The following is a 12,220-nucleotide window of genomic DNA, read 5'->3' on the forward strand; positions in this document are numbered from 1 at the left end:
TCACTGAGCTCTCCAGCCTCCTGGAGTACCACCTGGAGAACCTCATGGCCAGCATGTAGTCCTACTGCAGAGATCTGAAAGGCCACTCTCTCTCTGTCTGTCCATCTCTCTCTCTCTCTGTCCGTCCATCTCTCTCTCTCTCGCTCTCCATACATATCTCTCTCTCTGTCCATCTCTCTTTCTCTCTCTCAGGATTTGAGGACTTGAAGTGCTTTGTTGAACCTTGATTAGTTAACACAAATTAAATTAATGTATTCTCTTGTTTTCTCTCCCCACAGGATTCTTGTGACACTTTGCCACCTAACAGGGATCTAGACACTAATGCACTACATTACTTTGCACTGAATTTTACATTTTTAAATAAAATAACTGGTAGTTTAAAAGCATTTGTCTCTGTCTTTTCATTTACTTGATCACTTCATCACAATTTCCTCTTCCTGGAGTTATGAGGCTAATATTACATGAACAATTATGCTTTATTCTTTAGATATGGAAATTAACAACAATCAATTGTGCGAGAGGGGGAGATGAGGTTACACGTCCTGTTAAAACTAACACAGCTCAAAAACCAAACGGAATCTGGGAATAATGTGTACATCACTGGTTAGAGGACAATGTGTAGTAGACAGCTAGCTAGGCCTACATTTAGAAGTGTTGCATTTTGATTCAAGTGGGTCGCCAACACGGTAAGTGTAATGCAACTCTTTTTTTGTTCATCACTTCCATCAATGTCACGCTGAAATCAATAGAATGGGGGTTAAATGGTGGTGTAGCACTGTTTGAAGTAACACTATTCACACTTGGAATAACCTATACACGGTTGGTTAGATGAACTTGTAGAGGAATTCCATTTTTATCTTGGAATGTCAGGTGTTGATTTCGGTAGGAAACAGACCACTTTTTTGTTAGCTATCTATAACTTAAACGAAATCACGACGCGACATAGGATATCAACAGTGACACTATTTAAGTGACAGTTTGACTGTCAAATCCATGTATTGGTGTGTGGCCATAGACTTTTATAGAGAGAGCGCGTTTCATTTTCTTTGCCATTTCATTAATATATGTGGCATTTCTAAGTCCTGCATAACCCAGTACGTGTGACAAAATCATTGGTACAAAACCACAGATATTGATCTGTTTTAAGCAGTCAATCATATGTCATCTTGAAAACTATACACTTTTATACTAATATCACCAATCTGAGGTAAAATGGATGTGTAATTCCACAACATTTTCTGGGGTGAAAATGAAGGTTTGTGTAGGTTATTAACACAAACTGTCCACATTAGGGAAATTCGCAGAATATACAATTTACTATGGCAAAATATTTCAACATGTCTATTTAAGATGATACTATACACTATATATACAAAAGTATGTGGACACCCCGTCAAATTAGTGGATTTGGCTATTTCAGCCACACCCGTTGCTGACAGGTGTATAAAATCGAGCACAGAGCCATGTAATCTCCATAGACAGACATTGGCCTTACTGAAGAGCTCAGTGAATTTCAACACCTTTTCAACAAGTCAGTTAGTCAAATTTCTGTCCTGCTATAGCTGCCCCGGTCAACTATAAGTGCTGTTATTGTGAATTGGAAACGTCTAGGAGCAACAACGGCTCAGCCTTTAAGTGGTAGGCCACACAAGCTCACAGAACGGGAGTCCCCGCAGCAAGCCTTCCCAAAAGAGTGGAGGCTATTATAGCAGCAAAGGGGGAGCCAACGCCATATGCCCATAATTCTGGAATGAGATGTTCGACGAGCAGCTGTCCACATACTTTTGGTAATGTAGTTTGTTGCCCACTCGCAAACTATTGCAACAATGACATCTCTTTCTCACTCATTTAACCATTTAGAGAGTAAAATAATGCTCTCAACCACATTTTAACCAGGTGCTCTAGACTAGAGCCTCCATCGTCTGTACAGCAGCCTGAACGTTTGACATCCCTACCTTTTAGGTTTCTCTTTGTGTCTAGTCCATTGTACTGGCCTGTGTGATGTGTAGGACTTTGATGCATTTTATAGCTTTGTTTATCGTTTATCACCTGAAAATTCAGTCTCAGCCAACAATTGTTGATATCCTCCGTCCCTTACCTGACCCTTACAGACGCAGATGCCGGACCCGAAGACGTTCAAGCAGCACTTTGAGAGCAAGCATCCCAAATCCCCAATGCCCCCAGAGCTGGATGATGTTGAGGCTTAAAAGACCAACACACACAATGGACCTACAGCTGGGTTAAGATGCTCTCATCATTCAGACTCCCAGTTTACATGTTAGAAGCAAACTCTTTCCCTATGCTAAAGTTGTATTTTGTATGACTCAACATGTGGATATGTTGTCACTCATCGCCTTTCATGTTGTGATTCACAGACACACGATGACCACGATTAGAGCGCTGCAACTGGAACTTAATGGCGTCAAGAGACAAAATACTGAGACCCCTGGACATGGGTGGGGGATATTTGTAACAATGACATAAAAAGGGGGGCAGAAGCACACCAGCACCCCATATTATATGTCCAACCATCCCTGAACTTCAGACTCTTTTGAAGCGCCCATCTTAATTATATGAGCCCACTCTACCTACATCCCTTTTCCCCATGGTGCTTCCTTCATTAATACCTGATTCAGTAACATCTAGACTGTTACACGTCTAAAAGTATCAGGGTGTTACTGTTTTTGCAACTTTTTCTCAGTTGTGTACCGCTGTCTTACTTTAACCACCAACTCTTTTCTATACCTCCTCCGATACACTCTTGTGCAAATCATTTCTGCTTTCTTTGAGAATGGTGTCATAGTGGAAAGGATTTGTTATTTGCCTAAGACTGAGTCTTGTTCTGCCTGTAAAAGGCCCTGGTTGAAATAGTGCCAAAATCACTGTGGATAGTCACCTGGTCCACGTTGTAACAGTTGTATTTTGCATTTGACCATTTCCAATAAATGTAACAATATATATGAAATCATTCCTCTGCCGATTTGATCCATTCTGAAGGAAAGCAGTGAATATGTTTTGTGTGTGAGAGAGAATATGTATGCCTTGTAAATCTAGCAGAAAATGTGTTGCTTCCAAATGCAAGTTAAACGCCATTCCGTCTATACTGATACCAGACAAATGCATACTTACAAGTATTTTCAAATGTATTTCCAATATACTGGAATGCTATGTAGCTGAAGAGGGGTTGGAGTTTCTGGAGGTCTGTGTTCACTGGCAATTCCTCTCACTTCTGCATCAAATCAACCTCTACAATATATATTTTACTTATTTTATTACAAATATAGCAGTACACAGTCCTCCATAAATATATTGACAATGACACATTCCTGTGTATTGGATCCTCTGTACATAGAAAATCTGCAAACAAATAGGAATGACATTTGCCATTGCTACTAACTTGTACTTGTTCAAAGTATAATTAAAGGAATTTAAAAAAAAAAGAAAGTAATTTGTCACGCACTTATGGTCCATATTTTTTGAGTTTTAATTGAACCATGTGTAGTACATCTAAAAGAGACAATGAGAAATTCTTGGTTCAACAAGACAACAGTCATCAAAAGGGTAGAAATGTAGCGTTGCACATGTCAGAGTACTTTACAGCTTTGATTGGATACATATAATATATGACAAAGGGTGATGTAATTATCTGAATTACTGTAGATGTGAATAGTTTAAGAGTGAAGTATGGTTATAAGTCGAATGCGAAGATCCGTCGTTATGAAAGAGGTAATGGGTGTAATTTATTCATATACCATTCTCACACTCAATATCAATATATTATACTGAACAAAAATGTAAACACCACATATAAAGTGTTGGTCCCATGTTTCATGAACTGAAATAAAAGATCCCAGAAATGTTCCATATGTACAAAAAGTTTATTTCTCAAATTTTCATGAATTTACATAAGTTTACATCCATGTTAGTGAGCATTTCTTCTTTGCCAAAATAATCCATCCACCTGACAGTTGGGGCATTTCAATAAACTGATTAAACAGCATGCTCATTAGACAAGTGCACCTTGTGCTGGGGACAATAACAGGCCACCTTATAATGTGCAGTTTTTCCACACAACATACTCACAGTTTTTTCTCAAATTTTGATGGAGCATGCTGACTGGTGGAATGTCCACCAGAGCTGTTGCTGGAGTAGTAATTTCTCTACCAATGTCGTTGTAGAGAATTTGGTAGTATGTCCAAGCGCAGACCAATTTTAACCATGACAGCTCAGGACCTCCACATCCAGCTTCTTAACATGCAGTATCATCTGAGATCAGACATCCCGATAGCTGATGAAACTGGAATTACACAACTGAAGAATTTGTCAGAAGAAACCGTCACAGGGAAGCCCATCTGCGTGCTCGTCGTATTCACCAGGGTCTTGACCTGACTTCAGTGGACAAATGCTCACCTTTGATGGCCACTGGCACACTGAAGAAGTGTGCTCTTCATGGATGAATCCTGCATCGCGTGGGCAAGCGGTTTGCTGATGTCAACATTGTGAACAGAGTGCCCCATGGTGGCGGTGGGGTTATGGTATGGGGAAATAAACTATGGACAACGAACACAATTGCATTTTATCGATGGCAATTTGAATTGAATGCACAGAGAAACCGTGACGAGATCCTGAGGCCCATTGTTTCATTCATCCGCCGCCAACAACTCATATTTCAGGATGATAATGCGCGGTCCCATGTTGCAAGGATCTGTACACAATTCCCGGAAGCTGAAAATATCAACATTCTTCCATGTCCTGCATACTCACAAGCATGTTTGGCATGCTCTGGATCAACGTGCAGGACAGCATGTTCCAGTTCCTGACAAAATCCAGCAACTTTAAAAAAATATTGAAAAGGAGTGGGACAACATTCCACAGGCGTCAATCAACAGCCTGATCAACTCTATGCTAAGGTGATGTGGGCTCCCGAGTAGCGTAGCGGTCTAAGGTACTGTGTCAGTCGTGCAAGAGGTGTCACTGGTTCAAATCCAAGCTGCATTATTATTGTTATTTGACCCTGCTGGTAAGCTATGAACATTAGAACATCTTGGCCATGTTCTGTTATAATCTCCACCGGGCACAGCCAGAAGAGGACTGGCCACCCTCTCTAGGTTTCTTCCTAGGTTCTGGCTTTTCTAGGGAGTTTTTCCTAGCCACTGTGCTTCTACACCTGCATTGCTTGCTGTTTGGGGTTTTAGGCTGGTTTCTGTACAGCACTTTGTGACATCAGCTGATGTAAGAAGGGTTTTTATAAATACATTTGATTGATTAATTGCATCACACCCGGCCGTGATTGGGAGTCCCATAGGGCGGGGCACAATTGGCCCAGCGTCATCCGGGGTAGGTCGTCATTGTAAATAAGAATCTGTTCTTAACTGACTTGCCTAGTTAAAAAATGTTATATTAAAATATATATATATATTACATTAAATGTGTCCCGCTGCATGAGGCAAATGGTGGTCACACCAGATACTGACTGGTTTTCTGATCCACGCTCCTATCTTCATTTAAAAAGGTATCTGTTACCAACAGATGCACATCTGTATTCCCAGTCATGTGAAATCCATAGATTAGGGCCTAAAGAACATATTTTAATTGACTGATGTCCTTATATGAACTATAACTCAGTAAAATCATTGAAATTGTTGCATGTTGAGTTTATATTTATGTTCAGTGTAGATACATACTATTTAGCCTCATATTGCCAGATTATTGCTATCAACCCTGTTTGTATCTTTTGGAACAATGGTAGTGAAGTTTATTAAAATGATGTAGAATAGATGGGCCACCACAGATGTTAAAGGGATCCACAGGTCTTGACCACCATGTTGCGATGCTTCTTTAGGATCACATTGTTGTTGTCCTCGTAGAAGAGTACAGAGATGGGACTGAGCTTGGTGGGTGCCAGAACGCTTTGGGAACCTCATCTGGCTTCAAAAGGTGAACCTGCCATGAAAAAAGGTCAATCAGATTTATTCATACATACACTTTGATATAATCAATGATAATATCCTGTTTATAAAAGAGGTATGGATTATTATTATGCAGATGCTTCAGTGCTCTCCTACCTCAGTGGGATGTGGTTTCGCCCCCCTTGTCTGAATGTGGTCAATATGTTTTATCCCGGGTTGTCTGTGCTCCACAAGACTTTATAGCCCACTGAGCCAAAGCCTAGACTTTCAGAAGTTCAACAACAACTTCCATGAAACAAGCTAAAACATTTCAATGGGCCATTGACCTAGCTAGTGACTTTAAAAAATATATTTGGTCTTTAAGTTTTAGATTATACACACACAACATAGGAAAGCCTCTGGTGACAAAATAGGGTCAATGGAATTAGAATGATGACCAGGAATTGTATAGGATTCTAATGGTAACCATAGCGTTCCAAACTCATTTCTATGGCAACACAGCTGTCAATTTTGTAAACAACAATTTCAAATATATGTGTTGCCATGAGACATCTAACCGTTAGAACATATCGGCGTTCTATTGAACGTTTTCTGTTCGAAAACAAGAACAACTTCAATTTGCTGTTCAACAACAACAAACTTGACTGATTTTTGAGACCTGAGATTGAAACATCGACTGGAAAATGCCTGGGTGCTTTTCAAGATTGACGGAGAGAGTGCGAGGACGTCGGCAGCCTTCTGCGTCGACAGGTTATTCAAATTCATTTATGGGTTGTTTTTGTTGTCTTTTTCCGTTTTGCAGGGTTCGCGATCGTCGGAAGGTGGACAGCGACTTCGAAGAGGGTACGTGGAGTTTTAAACTTCTTATTTTACCACATTCAACATTGACAATGTAATTTGTTAAATGTTGTGTATTTCTGTAATCCAAACTTTCAAGGTAACGTTAACTTGAGTAATTGTTGCTAAGCAATGCACTTTTGCTAGTAGTACTAGCTAGCGTGCTACGTTTTACGTCCTAATAATTGTTTGTTTGTTTTCCTTTTCCTACTTTTAGAATCAACTGTACTGGATGAGGTCCAGTTGGATGTGCCACTGCTGCCAGTTATCCTTCATGTCCAGGATGCTGCTATCATCCTTGAGGATGTGCCAACTATCATTGAGGTACACTTTTCAGAAAGCTTTTGGTTTTATGTTTGAAAAGTATCCCACATATTCATTCTGAAAATCTTTGTTGTCTGCTTTAGGAGGCCACTGGTAATTGGCAGCTGATACCGATTAGGTTCAGCCCCCTGTATTGTGGGCCTGTTGTGATCAGGGTAAGAGAACCACACACAGTCACATCACCGTTACAATGTTTGCTGTTTCTAACCTGAATGTACTGTAATGTCACCCCCCTCTTGTGCAGAACAATGCCAGTCCGGTGGCTAAAGCCTGGAGAACTTTCCAGTTCATCAGCCCCATTATCACCTACATGCGTGGCGGATCCCAGGTATGTGTCTTTGTAACTATCTAGTCCTAATCTACATTGTCCGAGTCATGTGATCAAGATGGAAATATGTTACAGCGATGGCTGATGTTGTTTTGTTGATGTTACTTGTCGTTTCTCTCCACAGCAGGTGGTGGTGAGGATGCACCATGTGAGTAGGGTTCGAGGCCTGGAGACTCACCTGGTATGGGCCATCTCCAAGGAGACAGCCAGGCTTAGTCCAGAGGGCATCCCCTACTGTGCCACCAAGGTGCAGTCCGTCACTTGGATCCAGGTAAGATGTAAATACTACTGAAATAGTATTAGATTAGGCTTTTCTTCACTTATTCCATTTGGCCTTAACATGTCATCTCTCTCTGTCAGTATGTGGCTGGCAGGGTGACCCAGTATGCGTCTCACCTCCGCCACGAGACGTCTGTGGACGTGACGTTTGGCTGCTACCAGGTAAATAAACATTTTCCTATGTATATAGAATACCAATTACTGTGCATTTTTCCATAAGATATGCTCTGTTTTCTAATAACGTGTGTGGTAAACAGGTGTGTTGTGTGTGTTTTTGGAGCAGCAGACTGATGTCTCGGTGGTGTACGCCACTCTCCACATGGGGCTGGATGGGCTGCTCTCCTCCTCGGCATGGTCGGAGGCTGCCTCCGTCTCTACGCCCACCAATCAGCAGTTCACTGAGCCAGAGCCTGAAGGCCACAACTGCTATGAGGTCAGATGTTAGACACACAGCTACACATTCTATAGACTAGTAGCATTAAGATCCATCCATTGACCCATTGTTTGTCATGTCATGTCACTGATGTTGAATGTTTGTTCTGTTGTTGTAGGGCTGGGAGGAGGACCTGCTGCCTGAGGAGAGGGAGGTTCCTCTGCTAAAGTGAGTTCCTCTAAATATCTGTGTAGTCAGGGCTTGTCAGATGCTGAAGGATAGTTGTCACCATCCTATATCCCCATTGACTCTACTGGTTTACATTCTCCATTCCCTCCCTCCCACAGCCTCTACCTTACCACCAAGAGAGTGGAGGACATCGCCTTGAGGCTCGTCTCCCTGCGCCAGGCCTTCACTGTGAGTGGACCCACTTAAAATGTTTCTCTCTGTATCTTCTTGTTCTGTCTGTCTCCTAGAGGAAGATGGGTGTCTCACCCTAACTCTTCCCTCTTCTCTAGACACTGCTTTGTTCCACCCTGAGCAGGAACCATCTGTTTGTGGCAGGAAAGGTCCTAATGGGCGCACTGGTTCAGGCCCACCACATGGTAGCTCACTAACTCATTATTCATTCAAGGGAAAGAGAGCGTCCTCAGTGGGAAATGTGTTCTGTTCATTAACATCAACGCTCTTTGCTTTGTGATAGGACGAGGCCGAATTCATCCGTGCCTATAATGACTTTGTGGACTACCTGAGTGACCCCTCGAAGGAGATTGACATTGAGAGGGAGCTGGCTGAGGCAAAGGTGGGTTCATTAACTCTTTCATGTCTCACTTTGGGTTCTTCCACATGCATGTCTTTTATACATCACAGTATCTGATCTATTTGAAATCGTTCCTATTTTCTTGTCCTAGATCCATCATGTTAACCTGATAGATGTCCTCTTTGAACTGGTGCTGTTTGAGTTGATGATAGCTCAGAAGTCCCTGATGGTGGTAAGTAGCATCTCACTGGTACATGTTTCGATGTCTCTCTATTAGCAAATTCACTTCAATTTCTCTTCTCTCCTCCTCTGTTTCCTTTAGCACCCTGGTGGGTTCATGGAGCGTCTGTACGCTCTCCTGTACTCCTTCCTGCCCGCTGCTGCCAGCATTGAGCCAAAGGCTGAGAGATACCTGCTGCTGCTCAATGTAAGAGTCAAGAGTTTACTTCCTTATTCCTAGTTGACCTGAATAACAGGGTTTCAATGACATTTTACAGGGAGTAACTTTCCTTGTCTCTTTCCTCTTGGTAAGCTAGTAAGTCAGAGCCATTATCTATGTGTTGTGTGGTGTTCTCTTCAGGGCGGGCTGATGGCTCTGCTTGATGACATGTTTGGGCAGCAGCTGGCCTGGTACTTTAACCCAGAATCTCTGGTCACTGAGCTCTCCAGCCTCCTGGAGTACCACCTGGAGAACCTCATGGCCAGCATGTAGTCCTACTGCAGAGATCTGAAAGGCCACTCTCTCTCTGTCTGTCCATCTCTCTCTCTCTCTGTCTGTCCGTCCATCTCTCTCTCTCTCTCGCTCTCCATCCATATCTCTCTCTCTGTCCATCTCTCTTTCTCTCTCTCAGGATTTGAGGACTTGAAGTGCTTTGTTGAACCTTGATTAGTTAACACAAATTAAATTAATGTATTCTCTTGTTTTCTCTCCCCACAGGATTCTTGTGACACTTTGCCAACTAACAGGGATCTAGACACTAATGCACTACATTACTTTGCACTGAATTTTACATTTTTAAATAAAATAACTGGTAGTTTAACAGCATTTGTCTCTGTCTTTTTATTTACTTAATCATTTCATCACAATTTCCTCTTCCTGGAAATATGAGGCTAATATTACATGAACAATTATGCTTTATTCTTTAGATATGGAAATTAACAACAACATTTAATTGATTTACAGGTACTAAAGGCCCACACTTTATGGCATTGTTTTGTGATGTGTGAGTCTGCCATTGTAGACTTAGGTAACTTGGGTATATTACTTTAAATTGGCCATATTTCCCATTAATGTCTGAGCCAATTACCTTCTTTCCCACTGAAACCAAAGTTATCATTCATGTGAGAGAGGGTGTAGTAGTGCATACTGACCACTAGTTGGATCATAGCGTGGTTGGTGGCGTTCATGTGAGAGAGGGTGTAGTAGTGCATACTGGAATTACCTTTATTTTTGCATAAATTGGTAAGACAATTTTATCTGATCTTCATCTAAGTCACAACAGTTGACAAACACAGTGTGCTGAACTAATAACACACAAATTGTATTTTTCTTGTCTATATTGAATACATAATTTAAACATTCACAGTGTAGGTTGGAAAAGTAGGTGAACCCCAAGGCTAAGCTAACCTGAGGGTCAGCTAACCTGGAGTCCAATCAATGAGACAAGATTGGATATGCTGGTTAGAGCTGTTTAGCCCTATAAAAAAAACACTCACAAAATTTGAGCTCGCTATTCACAAGAAGCCTTGCCTGATGTGAACCATGCCTCGAACAAAAGAGATCTCAGAAGACCAATACATTTTTTGGACTTGCATAAAGCTGGAAAGGGTTACAAAAGTATCTCTAAAAGCCTTGATGTTCATCCGTCCACGGTAAGACAAATGGAGAAAGTTCAGCACTGCTGCTATTCTCCATAGGAGTGGCCATATGGGAAAGATGACTGCAAGAGCACAGCGCATTATGCTCAATGCCAGTGTCAGCTAAAGACTTACAGAAATATCTGGAACATGTTAACATCTCTGTTGACGAGTCCACGATACGTAAAACACTAAACAAGAATGGTGTTGGTGGGAGGACACCACGGAAAAGCCACTGCTGTCCAAATAAAACATTGCTGCACGTCTGAAGTTTGCAAAAGTTCACCTGGATGTTCCACAGCGCTACTGGCAAAATACTCTGGACAGATGAAACTACAGTTGAGTTGTTTGCAAAGAACACACAACACTATGTGTGGAGAAAAAAAGGCAAAGCACACCAACATAAAAAAAAAACATCCCAATGGTTAGGGGCTGCTTTGCTGCAGCTGCTTTGCTGCCTCAGGACCTGGACAGCTTGCTATCAGACATTTTGCAGGAGAATGTTCGGCCAATCTGTCCACCAATTGAAGCTCAACATAAGTTGGGTGATGCAACAGGACAACGACCCAAAACACAGAAGTAAATAAACAACAGAATGGCTTCAGAAGAAAATGCGCCTTCTGGAGTGGCCCAGTCAGTCCTGACCTCAACCCGATTGAGATGCTGTGGCAGGACCTCAAGAGAACGGTTCACACCAGACATCCCAACAATATTGCTGAACTGAAACAGTTTTGTAAAGAGGAATGGTCCAAAATTCTTCCTGACCGTTGTGCAGGTCTGATCCGCAACTACAGAAAACATTTGGTTGAGGTTATGGGTGCCAAAGGAGGGTCAACCAGTTATTAAACCCAAGGGTTCACATACTTTTTCCACCCTGCAGTATGAATGTTTACATAATGTGTTCAATAAAGACATGAAAACGTATAATTTGTTGTGTGTTATTAGTTTAAACAGATCCGATCAAATTTTACGACCAATTTATGCAGAAATCCAGGAAATTCCAAAGTGTTCACATACTTTTTCTTGCCAGTGTAGTTGATCACAAACTCAAGGAAGGCAAGAAGCCAGCAAATTCCTGTCCACTTTGAAAAGGTATTCACAATATTCTAATAATACAGGGGGTTAGGAAAGAAAACACTTGGCCTGGGGTCGTTCAGTGGTCTTGTGCTGTGGTGGAATGTCTCACCATTATGCTTGCACCAATCCAATGCTTTTAAATGCATGAGGTGAAATGATGCAGGGTATCAGAACACAGCTTATTTCTTTCCCCAAAATCAATTTGTCTCCTCAATCACTCTTGCCACTTGCTCTCAATTTTCTTGCCTGCTGAAATTCTCCCCCCTCCCCTTCTATCTTGGGACTGCAAGCCCTGGCACACTTCAGAATCATTGTTGGTAGCTCATGCTAGTAATGTGTGCCACAGAAAGTATTTGACTAGCCCAGAAGTTAAGGAAATTAGAAGGGGGGGGGGTTCAGGAAGGCTATTTTCTTGCCTGCCGAAATTCTCCCCCCTCCCCTTCTATCTTGGGACTGCAAGGCCTGGCACACTTCAG

General features: G+C 41.8%; 1 long non-coding RNA gene across 1 annotated transcript; it reads left to right on the plus strand.

The window, feature by feature from the left end:
• The first annotated feature begins 532 nt into the window (after positions 1-532).
• On the plus strand, positions 533-3,862 carry LOC139392437 (uncharacterized). The gene is made up of 2 exons (XR_011629670.1): positions 533-2,239; positions 2,376-3,862. It is a non-coding gene; the product is annotated as an uncharacterized lncRNA (long non-coding RNA).
• The last annotated feature ends 8,358 nt before the right edge of the window (positions 3,863-12,220 follow it).

Source organism: Oncorhynchus clarkii, chromosome 32, assembly GCF_045791955.1.
Source record: "Oncorhynchus clarkii lewisi isolate Uvic-CL-2024 chromosome 32, UVic_Ocla_1.0, whole genome shotgun sequence".
NCBI lineage: Eukaryota > Metazoa > Chordata > Actinopteri > Salmoniformes > Salmonidae > Oncorhynchus > Oncorhynchus clarkii.